Raw genomic sequence first — 22,273 nt, 5'->3', positions numbered from 1 at the left:
GGCCCACTTCTGGACCTTGGTAAAAAGAGTAACTCTCATGTGAGGGAATTGGATCAATTCCTGTCCACTTGGCTACTGTCTTCTGAGGTCATGCGCCTCTCTCCTGAAGTCTATGATAGAGAACAAATGAAAACCACCTCTTCTTATGGTGCGTCCATATTGTGTGGCCACAGTTTAGCCTAAATCATTGTACTAGAGCTTTTCCTTAGCTATTAAAAAAAATGATACCTAGTACTTGAAAGAAAGGATTTAGAAAATCTGATGCTTTTTCACTTGTGTGCATGATGATGTGTTGTTTAATAGTTTTTCACAGTGCGTTACTAAACTTAAACAGAAGGAAGCAATAAACCAGAGGACTCTAAATGTTGCTTAGGAATACTGCATTAACAAATGGAGCAGTGGATTACAAGAGAATTCACTCAAGATGTTTAACATTTACATGTGTTTGCTTGAAGTGACTGCTGGAATATACTGGTATTGTAGGGAGAGTGTAAAACTTGACAGGAAACATCTGCTTTAATATGCTCCAACATCAACAGGATTGTGGCAGTACGTCTCCAGACTTCAATTCTCTGGTGATATGTACCCTTAGGTTGGTGTTCTTTTTCTTGTGGGGAATGTGAAGCTGTATACCCTGTTCAACAAACGATTCTTTTTTCATATCCTTGTATTCTGATTTATCTGATGTCTGCGTAACAGGAAAGGAAATTAAATACTGAGATGTTAGCTGATAGTCTACAAAATGAGAATCACAAGGGTGAGTAAAAATTGTTTCTGTAGGAATTATGAAGCTGGGTGGATTTGGAAAATAGCAGTCAATTTGCTACGGGAAAAGAGGGTTGTTGAGAGAATACTACTGAGACTAGCATTATCTGATACCTTGTTTGTACAGGTCATTTCAACAGCACGTAGGTGCTCTGATTATACTTATCCTGAGGAAAGCTAAGCACCTTACCACGCAGCACCCTGCAACTTTACATCTGGTAGCCCATCTTTTCATGCAATTTTGACACATTGGTGTTCTGTCTGCTGATTGTCCATTTACTATCTGGTCAGCTAGAGGCAGGTTTTAAGGGAGGCTGCAGTGACAGTGGCTGTTCTGACTTGTTTAAAGAAATGTCTTCATGCAGTGAAGGGCAGAGATGTGATGAGTTCTAAACAAGCTGTCTTAGGTGCAGGAAGGAGACTGACCCTGGCAGCAAGAAACACTTAAATTCACAGTGCTGCTGTAGAGTGGGGTCCATTTTGCCTGAAGCACAGCAGGAAGCTTTGCTTAAATTGCTCTGTATGCTCATTTCTTTAGGACAGGAGCCCCAAACATTATAAGCAGCAGTGAATGACACAAAGACAGGATGAAAAATATTAATTCAACTAACTGTCTTCTTACAATTATTTTGCCCAGCTACCTGGCAAAGTTCACCCAGTTACGGCAAAGGCTGGATTTTTGCTTACTCATTATTATCAGGTGGGTTGCTCTCTGTTACTGCTAGAGAGGAACAACACTGCTCCAGGAGTTTTTACCTCATTGTGAGAATTAGGAAACAAAGAAAGAGTTGACTGTTTGGTAGGAATTGCCCAAGAAGAGGTCCTCTCCATTCTCGGCTTAGGTCAGTTTGCTTTTGTCTCTCACTCCTACCTAGAAGCACTAGAGAAGCAAATTATCTCCGCTAACAAGTAATGAACATTTCTTTGCCATTTAAAACAGTTATAATAGAAGGAAACCACAAGGGCATAATGAAGCTTGAATAACGGGCTAGTGCATGCTGTGTTATGTCAAAGTCAAGCTATGCACAGAAATTGATACAGGTTGATGGGAAGGTGAAGAAAGAAAGGCTGACTGTTCCTCTGCAAGTGGTTACCAGGGCCTGGTACCAGCAAGGACAGTGCTGTTGGGAGTCAATGGTCTAAACCCAGGTCTCAACCAGGGAATGCAGACCCAAGGAGACCTTCTTTCCTCTTGTAGCACTGGACCCTTCCTATATGTTTTTGTTGAGGGGTGTATTGTCCAGTGTAAGTGCTTCTGCTGCTCCTTCCTGTAAAGCTTAGTCTTTCCTCTGTAAACACTGAAAAGTTTTTGGATGGATTAATGGACGGGGCCTTTTATCGCTGTTTAACAAGCAGTAGCAGTTAAAGAAACCTATACTTCTGGCCATGGAGAACAGCACACCACATTCCAGTTGTGCCTTTGTGATTATTTCCTTGAATTCTTCATTTACAAATCCCGCATGGATTTTTTTGTCTGTCTTTTCTTGTGAATCTGTAGCTTACTGTTTCTTTGTAACCATCTGCTTTTCTTCTGTATTGTTGATCATCTGTTTTAATGAAGAAGTTTGTGCCAGAAGCAGGATTCATGCTTTGCATTTCTTTCTCTGTATGGATGTCCTTTACTGTTGAGTTGTAAGGGATTCTTCCAACATAAAGACTTCTCCAAGTTATAAATACATCTTTCTACATGGTTGATAGTGCATTCACTCTGTGACCATGATTTGTTCAAGTTATGCCAGTTGTGACCTCACTCTTTTATCTTCCTTCACTAGGATAAGTCAGTCTCATTTTCTCTTATCTGGAATAGGCTTGCTGTGAATTTTTTAAGACACCTCTGTCAAACTGAGTCCATGTCGCATACAAGCAGTTTTTAAATTAGATGGAGCAGAAGGACAAGTTCTGTTCTGGAATGCTGCAGAAAGACAACTGCATAAAACCTTCATGAATATAATTTAACATGTTTGAAGCATAATACAAAGTTGTTGAGCACTGTGATGGGAAATTTGTTCAGGATTTGTAACTTTTTAAATAACATTGCAATATCAAAAGTAGCCATATATGTCCTCTGTATACTTGTATATCTAGTAAAGAATGGTAGTTTTTCTGTATCAGCTCTCAAATATGTTAAGCAGCTAAATGTTTTATTTACACAGATATGACATGCTTGAAAAGGTTTGTGGAGAAAAAAACAACAACTGTCGTTACAGGGCATTGATGTCCTTTCATTAACTGTGCCTCTTAGTTTTATTTCTACAATGTGCTTGTAATCTAGCTGTTACTGTTTCATCCCTGAATGTTTTTTAAGCAGTGGAGGTGATTTATCATTGCAAATATTTTCAAGGATATCTTTAAGGAGCTGTCTTTGTCTTCTTTGTATTTTCTTTGATGCTGGATTTGGTGTGCTTTAGTATAGTGTGGTATATTTGACTGTTGCAAGCCCACCGTATTCTCAGCTATCCAGTGTTTCATTATCCTAGCCTGCACTGATGAAAACGTGCTGCCCACTGTGGTCATGGCAGGCCCCATTTTGGATGTATGTGGGGTAAGTGTTTATTCTTAACACTTTTCAGGACAGCAGCAGTCAGACTCTCAGATACTTTCTCAGCCAAAGATGAGAATGAACCTCTCTCAATGTATTGCATACTTTTGAACTTTCCAGGAGAGAATTAATTGATACAGCATCTTGTGTTCTTCAGTAGCTGCATTTCATTGCTTTTGAAGAAAAGGACAGAAAACATGTCTGTGTCCTGTGAAATATCAGTAGAAAACTCTGTGTTGTCCTTTATGGATGAATGGCAAGAGAGGCTAGGTAGTCCTGTGGCTTACCTCCTTTTACTTGGCACACAGCTTAGTTTTTGGGTCTGAGAGGGATTCACTGGCCAGTTCTGAGCCTGAAGGCAACTGATCCCTATTAAGAATGGCAGGCTGCAGGGCAGCCTTACACAACATACAACTCTTACTCTCATTCATAGTTGCATTCGGACCTGTGCCTGGAGCAGACAGCTATAGCTGTCTAGTCTGCAATGAGCAGGTTCATTGGTTGTGCAATGTGCAGCTTTCAGGACTGAGTACAGAAAGGTGTACTGAAAGCTCTCTTCATTTAAAAGGAAAAGATGAGTTGAAAACTATGCAGTGCTCTGTTTCCAGCTTAAGCTTTGGCTGTAAATGAGGTCAGTTTGTCCACCAAAGTTAGAGAGAGCAAGATTTGGTGCTTGGTGGGACATAAATACATTCTGTAAACTTGATTGACTCTTGTTAAGAAATACGTTTATTTGCAGTTCTCACAAACAGATAGACTTTTGTCTGGGCTTGATATACCACATGTGAAAAACTACCTGAGAAAAATAAACTTTTTGCAAAACATTCTGAGCAGGCCTTGCACCGTGCAATAGGCAGATGTTGGGTAACAGAAAGTCCATGGTTTTCTTAGTGCTGCATCTGTCTTATATCTCAAAAAGTATACAGCTATGAATAAACAACAGGAATTCCTACAAATGTCCTGATAAAAAAGTCCAAAAGCGTTTTAATTAAAACAATCTGAGGAAGTTTACAGCAAGTCAGTTACAGACTTTGTGACGACTAAAAGAAAGTTTAAAATAAAGGCCCCTTTTCTTTCAGGGACCTATGCAGTCTTATTTTATGCTTCAACCTAGAAAGGCTCCCATGTGGATTAGCATGTCTGAACATGTTTTGCCTGTGCTGGACAGCACAGCTGGTATCAGCCCAAGAGCAACCTCTCCCATCAAAGGATTTTTTGTAAAAGGGTGACCCTCATGGAGAAGGCTTCCTGCTGATTTCAAAGAAAACTTTTCTGGCACAGAATTTCAAAACAGTGTGTTTAAAATTCTACTTCTTATGTATATTAAAGTATTATCTTCTGCTAAGTTACTTAGATTGTTTACAAATTAAGAAGACAGGAAATTGTTCTTTACATTCTGAGTGTTTTGAAGAAGATCTCTGTAAGACTGTGACAGAGCCAGGGTACTTAACATTATTTGAAGAAGTTTGAGAGTCCTGTTAGAACAGATCTTACTTTAAGTCATAGTCACTTGAATTGTCAGATTAATTTTGGAGGAGAAGAAACATTGTCTTCTGTTTCCTTTTGTGAGGAAATGAAAGAGGCCTAAGATCTTTCCCACCTCAGCCATTCTGTAATTCTGTAGTAACAGTCTATTTCTATGGCATATTATAGTTTTTTCTCCCCTTTTAATTTTCACTATTTCTGTGAGTGCTATCATAAAGTTGTGAAACTGCTTTCTTCCTTTCCCTTCCCAGCCAAGCATCACAACCACACAGAGCACTTAACTAATTCTCACTCTCGAAAATCCACAGAACAGTTTGCAAGAGAGAAAAAGTAGAACTCATGTAAGGAAGGAAATCCAAATCTAAATGGCATCATTAGGAAGCTACTAGAATAAATCATGTCTAACCAACCTGATTGCCCGGGTGATAAAACGATTGAATCTGTTGATGAGGTTAGGGCAGCAGATGTCATTTGCTTCCATTTTAGCAAGGCTTTTGACACTGTGTTCCACATTATTCTTGTATCCAACTCAGGACTTTATGCTTTGGGTGGGTGACAACTAGCTAGGTAAAAATCTGGTTTGGTGGTCAGGCTCACGGGCCATTGGTTAATGAGCTGCTAAAAAGTCGGATACTGCAGGGGTCTCTTCTGTGACCTGTCCTGTTTAACATCCTTGTCAGTGGTCTGGAGGAGAGGACGGAGGGCACTCTAACCAAGTTTGCAGATGACACCAAATTGGGGGGGTACCTGTTGGTATGCTGGAGGGCAGAGTTGCCAGTCAGGGGAACCTGGACAGCTGGGAGGAATGTATTGACGATGAGCTGATGAAATTCAGCAAGGAGAAACTGTGAATCCTGCCCCTAAAAAGGCAGAGCACCACAGTGATGCAGGCTGGGGACAGAGGGGCTGAGGAGCAGCTCTGCAGAGGTAGCCTGGGGCCCTAGTCAGCAGTGAGCTGGGCAAGGGCCAGTTGTGTGCACTGGAACTGGAGAAGGCCAGCAGCATCCTGGGCTGTATGAATAAGAGCATGGCCCAGAGAGTGGGGGAAATGATTATTCTCTGCTCAGCACTTGTGAAACCACTTCCAGGTACTGTGTCTGGTTTGGGGATCCCCACTACAGGAAAGACATCAGTAAACTGGAGTGAGTTCAGTGTAGGATCACCAAGACAGGTGGGGGCTGGAGCACAGGCCCTACGAGGAGAGGCTGGGGAACTGGATTTGTTCAGCCTGGAGAAAGATGGCTTTGGTGGGACCTAAGGCAGCCACCTGTACCTACAGAGAGGCTGTCAAGAAGGTGGAGCCAGGCACTTCACAGCTATGCATGGTGGCAGGACAGGAGGCAAGGATAATAATTAGAAACAAGGAAGTTGTTCAGTGTCCAACTGGATAAAGCCATGAGCAACCTCGTCTGGTCTCATAGCTGACCCTGCTTTGGTTAGGAGGTTGGACTAGATACCTCCTATGGTCACTTCGAATCTGAATTATTTTATAATGCTGTGGCCCTATGAAGAGACCTTTGCTGGAAAGTCCTCATGCTGCCAAGACTGTTGAGCCTGCCTGCACTCTTGCAGTCTTGTAGTTACCATGATTAACAACAAGGTGATGTATAGAAAACCTTGATGTTGCCTTAAATTGTTTACTTTTTAATTTTCTTCTAAACCAAGGAATTATCCAACTGGAGAAACTGCACTGTTTTTTTCCTGATCATTTTCTGAGCTATCCTGCTGACTCTGCGTGAGAGGATGGATGTAGTATTACAGTACTTGGGAGGTGAAGAAGCAGCTGTGGAAGCAACCAGTAACTTATGACATGTACCTGAAGCTGTTGTTTCTCTGAATTATTTAGATAATTCAGAGTACTGAAACCCAAATTTGAATCACTGTCAATACAGAGTTTTGTACCACGTTGTGGTTATATTCACATCTGTTTTGCATCTTTGTCAATGAGCATAGGCACAGTGCCTTTTGAACCAGGTGACCTCATTGTAATAAGCCTAAAAAGGCTAATGATTATGGGCCATGTGTACTCCTGAGTTAATGGAGGGTCTTTTCCCCTGTGCTTAGTTCATAGGATTATTGCATTTCCTGTAAAAGACCACAGGTCTTGCCAGTCATTAGTGATCACATTACCGAGGCTCACCTCAGTAAGAATCTGCAGAAGGATGTAAGGAGAATACCTCTCCCTTTTCTCCATTTATTATATCTCTTCTCTTTTCTGGTATAGTAAAATCTTCCTGACAGTTTCTATAGAATAAGAGAACTTACAGAACATTTCCCCCTTGCCTTTGTAGACCATTTTTATTGCTGGAAAACTCAGGTTTTGTATACAGCAGTGACCATGCAGGACTTGAGGCTAGAAAATGTCCCTGTTTGAGGGTGGGGAGGTGTGGAAACTTTGAGTGTTGGTTCTTCCTTGTTCAAGCTTTGGGTTTTTTTTCCCCATAGTATGCATGCATTATAGACCATTCTGACATTTCATTGTTGCACTAAACATGAATTTTTTGCCAAATCCTTAATGGGACAAAGTCCACTACTGAAATTCATTTGTGTCATTTTGTGCTCAGGTGTGTCTTATATTGGTAGGTGAACTTCCTTTTCTAGGGCCAGGCTTGCTTTAAACAACCTGAGTCTTCTTGTTTGTTTCTGTTCTTTCCGTGCATTAAGAAGATTATCCTCCTACCTGCCTTGTTCAAGGCAGGCTTTTAATACAGCATACTGCAGTGTAGCAGTGACAGCTGTTTTACTGGATGTATATACCAAAAAACCTGCCTTTGCTCGCAGAGCTTAACTAGTCACAGGCCATCCTGTTGGGAATGGGACAGACACAGACTGTCTAATATGGTCAGCTGCAGTCATAAAAAAAGTGGACAGTACCTTTCCTAGAACAAGGCATAATCTTTCTGCTGCTGAGCTGTGGCAGAATTCGGAGGCTAAAATAAGCTTGGAATCTTTAAAGGAATTACATTTGTTATGTAAAAGTTCACTGAAAATGCTAGAAGTCATCATACCTGATCACCATCCATTCCCTTAGTCCTTTGATTTACTGACAAGGAGGAGTTAACTTACTCGATAGTCATATGAATGCTGAAACAGCAGTGAAAAGTGATTCTTATGTCTCAGCCAGGAAGGGCATGAATAACCTTAGGGATTACTGCAGTACATCTGGAGAGCATGGCCACATGCTTGCCAGATGGTTGGACTTTTCTTCATTAGTACTATGAACTCTGCAATCAAACCTCAGATTCTGTGTGGATCTACAGTACATATGTGTGCAATTTGTCACTGGAACAGGCTCCGGAGGGAAGTGCCTTATGTCTCAGCCAGGAAGGGCATGAATAACCTTAGGGATTACTGCAGTACATCTGGAGAGCATGGCCACATGCTTGCCAGATGGTTGGACTTTTCTTCATTAGTACTATGAACTCTGCAATCAAACCTCAGATTCTGTGTGGATCTACAGTACATATGTGTGCAATTTGTCACTGGAACAGGCTCCGGAGGGAAGTGCTCATGGCACTAAGCCTGTCAGAGTTCAAGGGCATCTGGACACCTTAGGGATTACTGCAGTACATCTGGAGAGCATGGCCACATGCTTGCCAGATGGTTGGACTTTTCTTCATTAGTACTATGAACTCTGCAATCAAACCTCAGATTCTGTGTGGATCTACAGTACATATGTGTGCAATTTGTCACTGGAACAGGCTCCGGAGGGAAGTGCTCATGGCACTAAGCCTGTCAGAGTTCAAGGAGCATCTGGACGACGCTCTTAGTCATATGGTTTAGTTTTAGGTAGTCCTGTGAGGAGCAGGGAGTTGGACTTGATGGTCCTTATGGGTCCCTTCCAACTTGAGATATTCTATGATTCTATGATTCTAATTTCACCTCACAGGGACTCTGAGCACTGTGCCAGCTGGTTTTATTATGTGAAAGACAAAATTCTGTTGGGGTATGTTGCTGCCAAAGCACATCTCTCCCTCATTGTATACTCACAGAAACGCTTGTGTTTGCTAGTTGTCTTTAGCAAAGGAGCTTTTGTCTCTTGCTTTATCCTTACTTTTAGCACAGCCATGTCTAGATACTGTATATGTCAACAGCTGTTTCTAGTCATTCTATTAGAGCTTGTGTGAAGGGGACAATGAAGTTTTCACAAGGCAGGGAGTCACAGGCACTCTGTCCTGAAGGTTATATTTCCTTTGGGAGTTGACTCCTGAAACGTTACAAAAGAGGGTGCGAAGTTATGCATTTTGGATTTGAATCTCGAACTGATGACTAAAACAACATGAGAACAGCATTTGGTATGGAACATCATGATGAGTACACCTGTTAGCATCCCACACACTGAAGAAAACAACCCCGTAATAAGAAAGAGTTACACAGACTGCATCTTGTGCAAAGCTTTCCAATACATTTGTAACTAAGAGAAACAATTGACAACATTAGTTACTGGAATACTTTTTGCTAGAAGTTTTCAAACTGTAAGTTTGGGTTCCTGGAAATGTACAGTTCAAAGGCAGTGATGGCAGATATTATACACGGAGTGTGTGTGTTATTTATATTAAAGAGGAGAAGAGTAATTTCCCATATATATAGCTTGTGACTGTAATGCATAAATAGTTTTTTACCCTAGCTGATTTGACTGGGAGATCAGTGAGAATTTTCATGTTTTTGTCACTTATATCAGTTATATCACTCATTTGAGTTTCTGTGAAGAAGTATGGGCTTTGTTGTTGATGAAACTCATTAGGGTTTTGCTGTCCAAGTGGCATTTATTAGCACTAAAATAATATCATGAGGTAGCCAGAATGTTACAGTGTGGACTAAGCCACAGCCTGTAAATTTCCTTAAAGGATTGCTTTTCTTTGTTTATTTTGTTTGGTAGTATAGATCTCAGGTGTGGTACATGTAGGACTACAGCACTATGGGAACCTGTGCTCTGTCTGTGTGTGCTCTAGAAGGTATTTATTTCCATCTCTAACTACCGAAGTTCAGCAATATCTTCCTGGTACTCCAGTATGTCCTTTTATTGAAATGCCATAAACTTTACTAATCATTATAGGTAGTCTAGGTTAAGAGACATCCATAATCACTGTAATTCATATTGTTTAAGGGATCTTCAGTGCCCTGACTGTTGTTTGCTCCTTGTTTCCATTTTGCTCAAGTTTTTCCCATTTTTTTTTAATTTTTACTGTGTAGTTTCCATCTAGGAAGAGTGAGAGAGCAACCCCACACTTTGGCTATTTTCTACCACCAAACACCACAATACTGTGGCAAAATTTGCTTCCCCCCTGCCCAAGATTGACAGAACTCTTATCTATGGATATACTTCCTGGTGGCATGCTAAAGGTGCCACTCCCTATCTCTTTTTCCACAGTACCTCTTATTGTTCCTCTGATGGGTAGACTCACTGCATGTTATGAGTCTCCTGTAGTATACTAGAAAGCCTCATTACGTAATGTCAATGTGCAGGCATTACAGGTGGTTTGAATGGCCTGCAGAATCTTTTTATGGTTCCAGAGAGGAATAATATAGATATAGCAAACGTGTCCATACACTTACTGCTGGGTTGTATTAGGAAATCAGCTTAGTCATAGATCTATTTGTAAATTTATAAGTTCTTTAGCAGCTGCTCCTGACTGGCTGATCACTCACAGCTGGGGTAGTCTGCTGGATTGTTTTACCTCTGCAATCATCCAGTGTCATATTTTTCTCAGTATCTTTCTTCCCATGTGAAGCTTGATTTCTTAGGGAGGACTGGGCGTGATGTAATCATAAGGATAGCTCCTTTGTGGGCCAGACAGCATTGGTTGTCAGCCCTCGTGCACTAGTCCACACAAGCTCTTGGTTCTTGAGTCTTCCAGAATCAAGGGCTAATGCTACACCCCTCCTAGTTACCTGAATCTTGCTTAGATAGTTCTTCAGAAACACAAGAAATTGTGGTCTAAAATCATGAGAGTCTGTATGTTCTCAGGAGGCCTACTATGAGCTGATGGATCTGTAAGATTACTTCCTCTTGTTCAAATGAATCAGCTCCCCATCAGATACACCTAAAGGTCTCTTAGCTTCTTTTGTCAAAATTCTGTGCAAACATGGTTTGTTTTGCTTTTTCTCCCTTCATTTAGAAATGCTTAAGAGTCCCGATTCATGCTTGCTTTTGCCAATTCTAGGATCTTACTGACATTGTTACCAATCTGTGACCTGCATGCTCCTCATCTAGTTTAAATCTGACTTTGCTCCTTTGCAAAAATTGTTTTTATGGTGGGTATCACTCAGCCAGCATAATGAGACAGTGAATTTAGGTTCTTGTAATTCACTGGAATGAAGTATTGATAGAATGTCCTGCTGAGTTTACTGTAATAATATTTAACTGCAGCTTAAACTAACCCAGCAGACCCTTCCTTTTCTATCCTTACAGCCACCATCAAATGCAGGATGAATCAAGCTCTACATGTCATATGTTTTCAGAGCACTCTGTTATTTGTACCAGATAAGTCAATTCTTTGTTTCACTGGAAAGAGTTGTGGAAAGCCTGGCGATATCTTTTTGGAAATTCTTCAAATGGATCATTCAGCATATTAAAAGTTTGTTACTAATGAATGGATGAGAGTCTTGGCAACACTTTAGCATGCCTAAGAGTATTCCCATACCTGAGATAAAATGGGCAAGGAGTCTGCTGAGTTCCTCCTGTGCCTGTTGCTCATGCCCCAATTTAAGGAGGGCTGTTTTACATGCTCCTTATTTAACCAGCTATCTTTAGGATCTTTTAAACATCACCCTGTGACTTGGGAGACTGCTGGAAAGTCACCATAAGTGATTTGAATCCATATGGGCAGAGACTCAGAGAAGAAAAAGAACTTCTTAACATCCAGTAACTGTTTATTCTAGAAGGTTTTCCCCATGTGGATCCGACAAACTGGCCTTCCTCCTGCAAGCTTTGGAGTCCGTCTCAGCTACAATTTGTTTATTAGTGATGACTGATACCTGGTCAAGCTAATGTGTCTGATAGGCCTTGAGTACAAGATTAATAAAGTCATATAAAGGACAGAATTTTCCTATTGGTACTTCTGGTTAAAGACAAAGGAGGGGTCTGCAGGGGCTAGGCAGGAGGAACACATGCAATTTATAGTCTCAGCACAAACATCTCAGCTAGCTTTAGTTACACTATAGAATTGTTGGGCTTCTTTATAGGGTGTGTCTGCAGCATCCTGTTTTTCTGTATAGATGTACACAATGAGGAGAATTCAGAAGCAAGAGGATGAACACATCCATTTTTGCACTTTGAAATTACTTCTTCCCTCCCTTTAAAACAATAAACCTTCCAACTTATCTTTATTTACACAGACCTATCCATCTTGGCATCAATTTTTTTTCTCTTCGTAAGGAGCAGTATTTCTGTCTGCAAGGTACTGGATTTGTTAGCAGATTTCTTGGAAACAGGTCTTACAATACACAGAACTAGTCTTGCTTTATAATGGGTGCTTAATACCCAATAAAGCAAAATAGTTGACTTTTGCCTCTTGGCACCAGTTCAGCAAAATGCTTAAACACACTTAACTTTTGGACTCATGAGAACCCCCAGAGATTTGAATGGAAATATGAAAGCCTTTTGTAAAAGTTTGTTTAAAAAAATGAATGTAGAATATAGAAACAAGAAATTTTGCACAAAAGTACTAGTTTTTCCATGACTTCAATGTTTTATCTTTTCCACCATTTTATTATGTACTATCCTCATTACTTTTTGGCACTGAGCCCTTGTATGAAACGCTTGTTGTCCTGTAAAGGAGAAATTGAGGTTGTGCTGTGACTGAGTCAGCATCCTCTAGCACGAACCTCCTAGGTTACTTCTCTTCATAAATCTCCGCGTGGGTGGCATGCTGGAGCAGGCCTGAAAAGACGTAAGAAGACATGGAAATGGAAGGGGTAGGGGGAACACAACCCAGAAGACTGGGTTGCGTGACCGCAGACACTACTGTAGTTTGAAATCGTACAAAGCTTGTGAACATTCTGAACACTGCTCCAGCTAAGGAAAATACAGTGCAGTAATTCAGCAAAGCCTGAATCATGCCTACTTCACACAGTGTGGTGTTTTGCATGGAAGCCTGGGTAAGCCCACATGTCTACATGGTACAATACAGAGCAGTGCAGAAATGCTGTCTAGAGTCCCACTGCCTGTGTGTTTGTGCTAGCAAAGCACCAAACACGGCTTGTGAAGGAGACCAATGAACGGGGGCACAGTGCCACACTGATGGGACCAGACTGCTTCCTGCTTAACAGATAGCTTCTTTGCCATGAGCTTATAGATCCCTGAACCGTGCTCAGTTGCACAATATGGTGTATGTTTTACTGTCATTTGCACCTTCAGGGCTGCCTAAGGTTGGTGAGTGTCCAGCAGGACTTAAATCACTCTAGTCCTCTTCTCCCACAAAAATTTGGGCTGCGAATTTTGTGGAGCTGCACCTGAGAAATGCTGCAGGGTTGTTCCTGGTATCCTTTCTTGTTTCTTCTCATCTCGTCACGTCTGTGTTTTCCCTCACACACAGCAGAAAAGGACACTAGTATAAATACTGTACTTAGAATAAACTATTGCTCTTAGCAAACTCAGTCCAGATTCAGGCATTCAGGTTGACAGTCTGGATTAGTTTTAAACACAGTGGATTCATTCTGACTTTCTGACTTGTATCATTCAATGGGAGAGAAAGAAAAGAGAAGTGTTGGCCATGTGAGGAGTTCAAAAGGGTAAAATTATTAATAGTTTAGAAACAGAATTTTACACTCAACTAATTCCTAGTAAAAAGTAACTGAGAATAATTTCTAGCAGTTAGATGTGAACTCACATAAGACCTGGTTCCACTGCCTGTAATAAGAGCACAAATACTTCTTCTGGAATTAAAGGGTTTTCATTAGGATTAAATGAATTTTTCTTTTAAAAAAAGGCAGGAAGAACTTTTTTTCTCTTGAAAATGACCTACTAAAGTATTTATTACAGGAAAATTCCAATGTTAAAAGCAATTTCAAGAAAGTGCTTCTTAGTAGCTCTACTCATAGCAAACACCACTAAGTCAGTATTTATTCAATTTAATTCTATTATTATTGTGCAAAAGTCTAGTGTCTAGCAGTTGTGTCCATTTCTGATTCTTTTCTGAACATCTGCTCCATGCTAAAAATCTGTCAAAGTGCTGAGACTTTTTTAAAAGCTAACAGAGGGGATTTCATTTTTTTTTCTGGAGACTGCAACGAATTGTGTGTTTTGTAGTCTGAGCTACAGTGCTTTCATGCTGACAGCACTGTCCATACCATGATAGTCTGGCTGAGCAGAAACAGATGTCGTAGGCTCATTGGCCAGTTTCCTGTCTGAAGGAGAGGCTTCTGATAAAGTCCAGTTTTTCATGGTGGGATTTCTTTAATGCTGTATTTCCTTAAAAAGAAGGAAAGTTTTTAGTTTCCGTACACACAAACTTCAATTAAATTGAATTAAGCACTTAGCTCTTCAGAGAACTTTTTTCTCCCATGGAATCTCATTGCTAGGACTCTGTGTTATCATCCAGACTTCAGAGAGGAACTTACAAGCGAAAGCTGTACTCAGGGTCTTAAAACCTAAGTCTGTGTATGAGGTCTCCTCCAGTACAACCTCTTAAAAGTGATTTAACTTCTCAGAAAAAGATTCTTTAATGCATCATAGTGCCCACAAATTGGGGATGGTAGCAATCTCACTGTGATAATACGTATGTAACTTGCATGCTATTGATAGTTTTAACATTGGCTGTAATTTCATATCTTGATCACTATGACAATAACCTGCTTGCAGCACCTGCAAATCTGAGGTGAAAAATTCCAGCTTTGCATGCCATCTACTTCGTGTATTTTTTTAAGGTGCATTTGTTGTCCCCGTTCACCAGTGAATTCTGCATCAGTGGCAGTTCACTCCACAGCAAATTAGGGAGACTAAGCTAAAGTACAGTGTCCATAAAAAGTGTCCTTGCATCTCCTGCCCACAGTGGACAGGATTATCACATTAGTTTTGAAGGCAAAGGCAGACTCAGCAAGGAGCCGTGCTGGCTATTTTTACCTTGGCCACTTACTCCCTGAAGAGCAGGGAAGAGGCAGGGGCATTCTGCAGCCCTTTCTCAGAGATTTGAAGCAGAGCTGTGCTGCACCTGTTGGTCTACTTACAAACGCGTTTCAGTTCTGTAGTGCTCCCCTGGCTCTGTAGCTGGCTATGAAGTTAGGCACGTGAATTTACTTTTACCCCCTGGGATTGAATCAGAAAGTTGCCTGTTGGGGCTGGGACACAAATTAGTTTACCATTATTTTGTAAAGTGTCTCAAGTACTTTAAAAAGTACTGTCTTTTTGGTATGTTGCACAAGGTACTTGTAACATTTGACTGAGATATTACAGAGTCTGTGCGCAGGAAAACTTGATGGTATGAGACATTGAGCTTGTATATCCACACCATGGCCAATAGGTGGCAACAAGGAGTGTAAATAACTGCAGGGCCCCACTGCGTGTATGTTTGGGAGCCTCAGTTCCCTGATGAGTGGGAACTGAGGCTCAGTTGCACACATCACAACTATCCTTGTGATGGTGCAAGCCTTTTCAAGTCTGCTCCTACAGGAGACTGAAGAAGTCCAATGAACTTGAAGGGCCCAAAGGGAGATACTAAGTTTTAATTTTGTTTGTTTTAGGAATTTAAAGCCAAGGGCTGACCTTCCACACAATAGTTCACGTCCTTGGAGTATAGGGGTGATTGTGCTGAACATGAATGTGTTCCATGTAGCTCAAATAAGTTTCTGGTATGTATGGTTGCTGTGTGTTACAAGGCATGAGCAAGGTAGGTTGTGTTTATAGGACTTTGCCTTTCTGCTGGGATAACTTTCAGGTTTTGCTGTTGAAAGATTTCAAACATGGGGAAAGGCCAATGTGAGACTGAGAGGCAGGAGAGAATATTGGAACAGTTAGTTGGCACCGCAGTTAATGTTGCATGAGTGCCAGGAGGCTCCATTGATAGAAAGGGAATTCAAATTGTCCTGAATAGAATTTAACAAGGAGATGATTTCTGCAGTTATTAGCAATCCATAACCGTCCTCAGAACTATTGTCAGCCAAAAAAATCCACCTGAAGTTACCAGTTTTCAAGACAGAAACTACCCCTGAACACCAGACCTTGATTCAATGTACCTTTAGTCCACTTGCAGAAGCATTTTAGAGTTAAAACTTTGCAGAGTTGGGGAGGAAGCAAAACCAAAAAAGCCAAATGTTTTTAGATCCTTTGTAGCTGAAGTGTCTTCAGATGCTTTTTGTTTATTGATTTCTGTTACTATGATCTTTCTCTGTGAGATGTAGCATACTAGAAAGCAGAAGGAAAAGGAACTTGTTGTCTGCTAACTAATTTTTTTTGTCTTGTGCTCCTGACAGCCTCTCTGCCAGCCATGGCAGTTTACATCTTATCTTAGTGATATGTCCTGGTTATCTATGTTGTGTGCGAGGGCTTATCATTCTACTGCTTTTTGCTTAATAAATTAAAGACTGGGAAGGAGTAACACTGTAATACTTGACCATATATGGGGTGTGACTGTTGTTTTAGTTCTGCTCCTTGCACAATATGCAGTTGAAGCCTTTTAAGGGAAGGTGGTGCAGACAGAGTGAAGACATCCAGAAGCAGAACATCCATTTCACATTACAGTTGGTGCCAGTGCTGGTGCTGTCATTGCTACTGCTGTGAATTTCTCACAGGCTGTTGGAGTTGCATAGTTAAAAGGAAGGAGAGACTTACACATGAGACTGAAGAAAAAAGTTAAAACCATTTAGTTCATGGCTCCTGCATCTTGAGAAATAAGAATGAAGAGCGAACTGACCAGAGGTGAGCTGAATTAGACTTCCAAAGTTAAGAGATGAAGTAGCAGAGCTCTTCACCATCAACAAGAAGAGTCCACAGAAAGAACAAGTGGGAACATAATGCAGTGAGAATGGGATAGGGACTCGGTGACTAAAAAGGTGATGGATATTGTGTCTAAATTTTCAATAAAGTTTAAAAAAAAATTCTTTGCAAAAGAAATTTGAATGTTGGAGGGGGAATGAGATAACTAATGCAAATGATCAGGTGGAAAAGAAACTGTGGCAGCATGATAGGAGTTCAATTCTGGATGTCATCTTAGTCTCCAAAAGAATGAACCCATGAAATTTTAGGTCTGGTTGCAAGTACACTCAAGTAAGTCCATCAAGGCAAAGACTGTACTGTGTGGTTAGAGAATAGCAAAAGCAGGGTCTCTAATAAAGGGATGGAAAAATCGATGTAGGCAAACATAAGTCAGTTGTTTTGATCTCAGAAGTGTCCAGAGTGTTACAAAAATTTTGAAGCATCTTGGGCAGTAAAATATCAAACAAAACACATTAGTATGCCAAAGTTAGACTGTGTGAAGACTGTTATTTTCAGCTAGAGAAATTATTTTCTTGATAAATCAGATGTGGATCGTTACTTGAGATATTCTTCATTCTTTGTGTGAAGAACGACTACAGAAGTGGGAAGAAAAACTGGTTTTCTTAGTTTCAGTCAAACCGTAGTCTTGTCTTTAAAATAAAATATGCTTCAGGCCCTAAATCAAATGATGCTTTTATCAGCTGGAGATTAGATAACACAGTCTACTTCAGTGGCTAAGTAGAGATAGACCCAGTGTGAAACCTTTTTCTTCTGTAGCCAGTAACTCTGGAAGAAACCGTTACAGAGGTTTGATCTCTTGCGAAATGCTGCTACCACACACTGTCCTTCAGTGGCCCACATGTCTGTCCCACAAATTCCTTCAATTCCTGTTTGTTAGGGCCTGAGGTGCTTAGCCTTCTGCAGAATCGGGCTCGTTGCTTTCTAAATTACAGCACCTTGTCTACCTCTGTGCTGGCTCCACAGAGAGGAGTAGGATTGAAAAAAAAAGTGTCCATGATATACCAGTCTGTGTTTTGAAGCCTGCTCACCCAAGTGTCTGTGAGCATCTTTCACACGTGCAGCTGATACCTACAGGTGGTGGAAGACAAGAGAGACAAGGACATGCAATAGCCGCCTCTTTAATCATTCTTTCATTGATACCTCTTTCTTCCTCCAAGTTAAGACTCCAGAATGAATGTCATGCTGCAGTTTACCCTAGCCAGCATTTCACCTACAATGCAAGAGTCTAGCCAGTCATTTACAACAGTTCGTGAGACCTATCAAAGAAAGCCCTTCCCCCAGCGTTGTGACCTTTATCTTTGTGGTGAACAGGCGTCACGACTTTGGCAGGATAATTTTGTTTGATTGACTGATCTATTCTCAGAAGTTAGAAAAGTTTCACTGGGCACAAGAAAGTCAGCTTGCCGGAGGCCATTTGTTGTAACTGAATGATGTGCATTCATCAGGACTTTTTGTGGCATTGTAGAGAATAGGTTGGAGCAAACTTCCCTCTGACTTTCGTTAATGTAAGTCAGGGTAATTCTGCTGAATTCAGTGGTGTTTTGCTAGTGCAAAACCACAGTGACTGGGAGATACCCTCAAGGACCACTTTGCTTTATTAGCCCATCTGTGAAAAATAGTCTGTTGTCTCCATTGGGTGGAAAACTGAAAGAAAAGTATCACAAGGGTATTCCTTTAACCCTTTTAAATAAAAGAACATTTTTTTTTCCAATGGAGAGTTATCTTTTTACACAGTTTAAGCAGGATAATATTTTTACTGTAATTCCAAGGAAAATAATTTGGGCTACCCAGAGCCCTGTACCCTCTGTTTTCCTAGTTAGGTGACATGCATATGGCTATGAAGTATAAGGAAGAAGATGTGGGATATTCAGGTGTGCAGCTGTACAATAAGTAGTCCAGTTGCCTGGTGCAGAACAAGTATGTTTTCCACATTAGTCTGTTAAGGCTTTCAGGAGCAATTTTAGAATTACCTGTTAATTTTTCTTTTTTTCTGACAGGAAATTGTCAAAAATTCTGATCTTCATTATGAAGATTATTATTATGTTCATTATCACCGTTATTATGAACTGGCCAGCTTATGCTTTGGTGAGACTTATTGTAGAGTTCAAGAACTGGCTTAACAGTTCTGTGTTGGTACTAAACTCTCCAATACTTCTGTTTTCTAGTGATGAAATAACTCAAACTGCTTCTCATGGTTGTGTTGTATGTGTTCTGCTTATGTTTTAATAAAAAGTGGCCGGTCAGTATAGGTAGTGTGGGACTACCTCTTCAAAATAAAAATGAGAGTGAAGTTGTACAGTAGGAGAGTAAATTTATTATATATTTTATACAATGAATACAATATTATTTAAATAATAATACAATATTTTATATTCTTATTTTAACTCACTGTATTATGTCCCCATTTAAAAACAACTGCTCCTGCTTTTTTAAATTAACAAAATATAGTTTTAAGTAATGTCTGTAATTGCAAAAAGTACGGTCCACTCTTCTTTGACTTTTTTTTTTTTTCTGCATAATTAGTATTTCAGCATACTGGGAACATGAATACCCTTAGCTCTGATATGGGCAGAATAACTAAGGTGTTTGCCCTCCAGTTTAAGTCCAAGTGTAAATACCCTGTTTCCCAGTCTAGCAAGAGCTAACTAGTGCTACACACAGACAGAAGAACCTTTATTGTGTAATCTCATTGATGTAGTGAGCACTTAGGCTGAAAGAAGGCAAGCAAGAATACTGTTTGAAGTCAGTCCCATTAAATGTCTGAGGTGACGAGAACCAGAATGTCCATGGTTTGTTGTATTCCTTCTACGTAGTTCATACTCATGGAACATATAAACACAGGTATATCAACTGTATGGTTAGACATAAATAGAATGCCTTTACTTCAAATAGACTAAGAAAATGAATCTATTCATATGGCATTTTTTTTTCCAGTTTTTATTTTGAATTGCTCTGAAAGTATATTCCATGCATCAGATTGGATGTATTGACAGCTAGCACCTTCACCCAGAGAACTCAGAGACTGAGGTATTGCCCGTACAGGAGCACTACTGCATCCGTATCTTGTAGATGATGCATTATACATATATCTAAGGACATACAAAATTTACTCTGATGAGTGAAACCTCTGCGAGATATAAACTCTTTGCAGCACCAGTTCCAAAACTCACTTTCTGAGAGAAGCAGTATCCTGTCTGACCAAGAGATCTCATATAGACAACAAAATCTTTACGGTAGCCACTTGACTTTCCATTTCTAACTCCCCAAATTTAGGGACTCCAGTGTAAATGTACAGAAAGAAGAGAAACTTAAAAAGCTGTATATATATAGACTTGTTTGAACTGTCCTGTTGAGGTACATTGCTAAAGACATCATGGATTGTAATTAATGGATTTGTGATTTGTTACAGATAAAACAAAAACCTTTACCATGACTCACCAGCAATTGTTCTTGCAGAACTACAAGTTCCAGAAACCCTCATCCTAAGCATTTATTTGCCTAGCAGAATAAAATATTTCCTTAGTATCTTTCAAGCTTGTCATGAAGTCATATGCTGCATTAGGTGGTGCTGGAAATCTTCAGTCATACATAGAAACTAATTTCCAAATTTTGGTCCACAAGGGATGCTACCCTTTTGTCTCAGCTGGCACTTTTTTTTTTAAACAGTCTGGCTACTTGGTGTAGCAGTGACTGAAAGCTCCGATTTTGTCATTTTGTCTACAAGAAAGCAGATTGGTGAATGTAAAGTGAAAAAAAAGTTTCGGTTAATGAAGATACTTTTTTTTCCCACTTTCTCTGCACTGAAGTCATACCAGTCATATTTCTTGTTTAGAAAGATGTAGAGGTAGGAGCATTAAAAATCCCTCCCCCTTCCTGCATTTAATATCTGTTTTCCCTGGTTTTGAAGGTCTAGTAATTTCCCAGTTACAGAATATTAATTTCCTTCCTCTGAGGGTATTTTCCTGTAGTTTGCATTGTTATTTGTTTGATCTGATGCAGCACATTATTTCTCTGACTCTGCAGCTTTGAGAATTTTTTGCATCTTCCTGTGGGAACCCCTCTCATGTTTCCTGGGGTGATCATTCACCTTAAATGTCTGTAGGTTGCATAAAAGCACATTCTGCATTTATTGAGACTTCCAGTGATGATTCTTTAGTTCAGTAAAATGGCAGGAAAAAAAGGGTATGTTTAATTTTCAGTGTGCTTCTACTTATTTACTCTGTTAAAATCTTAAGAGTCAAGAACAAAAAAATATTGCAAGGAACAGTCTGTCACATTTCACTATAAACTTTGTATGTATATTTTTATATGTATATTATGTTTGTTTGTTTGTTTGAAAGGCTTAGTTTAAAGTAAACCTAATGCCAACAGAATCAAAATCTGTATTTTCAGTGCTAGCCTAGTGCATAGAAATCTTTGAAAACCATTACAGCCCCTGGAAGCCTTTGGTGCTGGTCAAGATAGGTCCATCCAAGGCTGTTTGTCCCCAGACTAGAGGAATACAGAGAAGTGAAAGGGAAAGGATTTCCTTCCCCAAAAACAGTACCAGGATATGGGAACATTTCTGCAAGCAGAAGTATTCCTGCTGTATTGTTAGGCTACCTCAAGAGAATTGGTTTTGCCCTTCCAGCATGTTAGCCATTGTTGTCTGGTTGATTGTTTTCTAGTTTTTGGCAGTACGGTCCTGTTCCCAATCTGCAGTTACTGTCACATAGAGATTAAATCCTTTTATGTTCTTGATTTTTTGCAGAGCCATCCAGAAACCTGTGCAGCTTTGCACTGTATAACCTCCCTTATGCAGCAGCATTTCTAAGGGCCAATAATGCAGCTAGTGCTGTATAAACACAAGGAGGTACACACTTGCCTCTACCTCTAAACTAGAGACGTGAAAACCGAGTTTAGGATTAAAGACTTTGGTAATATTTTTTTCTCCAAGTACCTCTTTAGCTCTTTTCAAATAAGTATCAGCAATTCTTACTCTATCTCATTTAAAATACACTCTTTTTAGATGTAATATATAAATATGAAAATGAACACCTAGGCTGAATAGGAGGAAACTTAGGTAGGAATGGATATTTATTACATTAAAAAAAGTGGATTTGGAGACTTAATACTAGTGCTGATTAACAATTTAACAATTTCAGAGAGAATAATTAAGGGCTGAACTGTCATTTAGGTAGATTTATGTACTAGGTTTTGAAAGGGTCAGTATTTGCGTATGTGGACAGTTTATCCCATCTACCTTACATGCCTACTTTAAGACAGAGTGATGGACCGTCTGAAAACAGGTGTGTCTCTGTTGATCAGAGGGGTGACTGCTTTCGCCTTGACACGTAGCTTCTAGGTGGATTGTGTTAAGCACATCGAATCCTGCTTTGATTGATCTGCTTTGCCTGGGCTTGACTGCAGTTAAAATTACGTAAATTGTCTCACGTCAAGTATTCTTCTGTGGGGATGGAATTTAGGAAATGTTTGTTAGGTGTGATTGCAATCTCCCTAGCAATCCTAGGGAGATCGTAAGATCCTTTTTAGTCAGTCAGATTGCTTGACTA

At 40.0% G+C, this 22,273-nt stretch overlaps 1 protein-coding gene across 1 annotated transcript in view; it reads left to right on the top strand.

Moving 5' to 3' along the window:
• PGM5 (phosphoglucomutase 5) overlaps positions 1 to 22,273 on the top strand; it is a 93,494-nt gene that overhangs the window by 39,579 nt on the left and 31,642 nt on the right. The window lies entirely within an intron of this gene.

This window comes from Aptenodytes forsteri, unplaced genomic scaffold, assembly GCF_000699145.1.
Source record: "Aptenodytes forsteri isolate BGI_AS27 unplaced genomic scaffold, ASM69914v1 Scaffold99, whole genome shotgun sequence".
NCBI lineage: Eukaryota > Metazoa > Chordata > Aves > Sphenisciformes > Spheniscidae > Aptenodytes > Aptenodytes forsteri.
The sequence above is the reverse complement of the archived record's forward strand: the minus strand, read 5'-3'. Positions and strand labels throughout refer to the sequence as shown.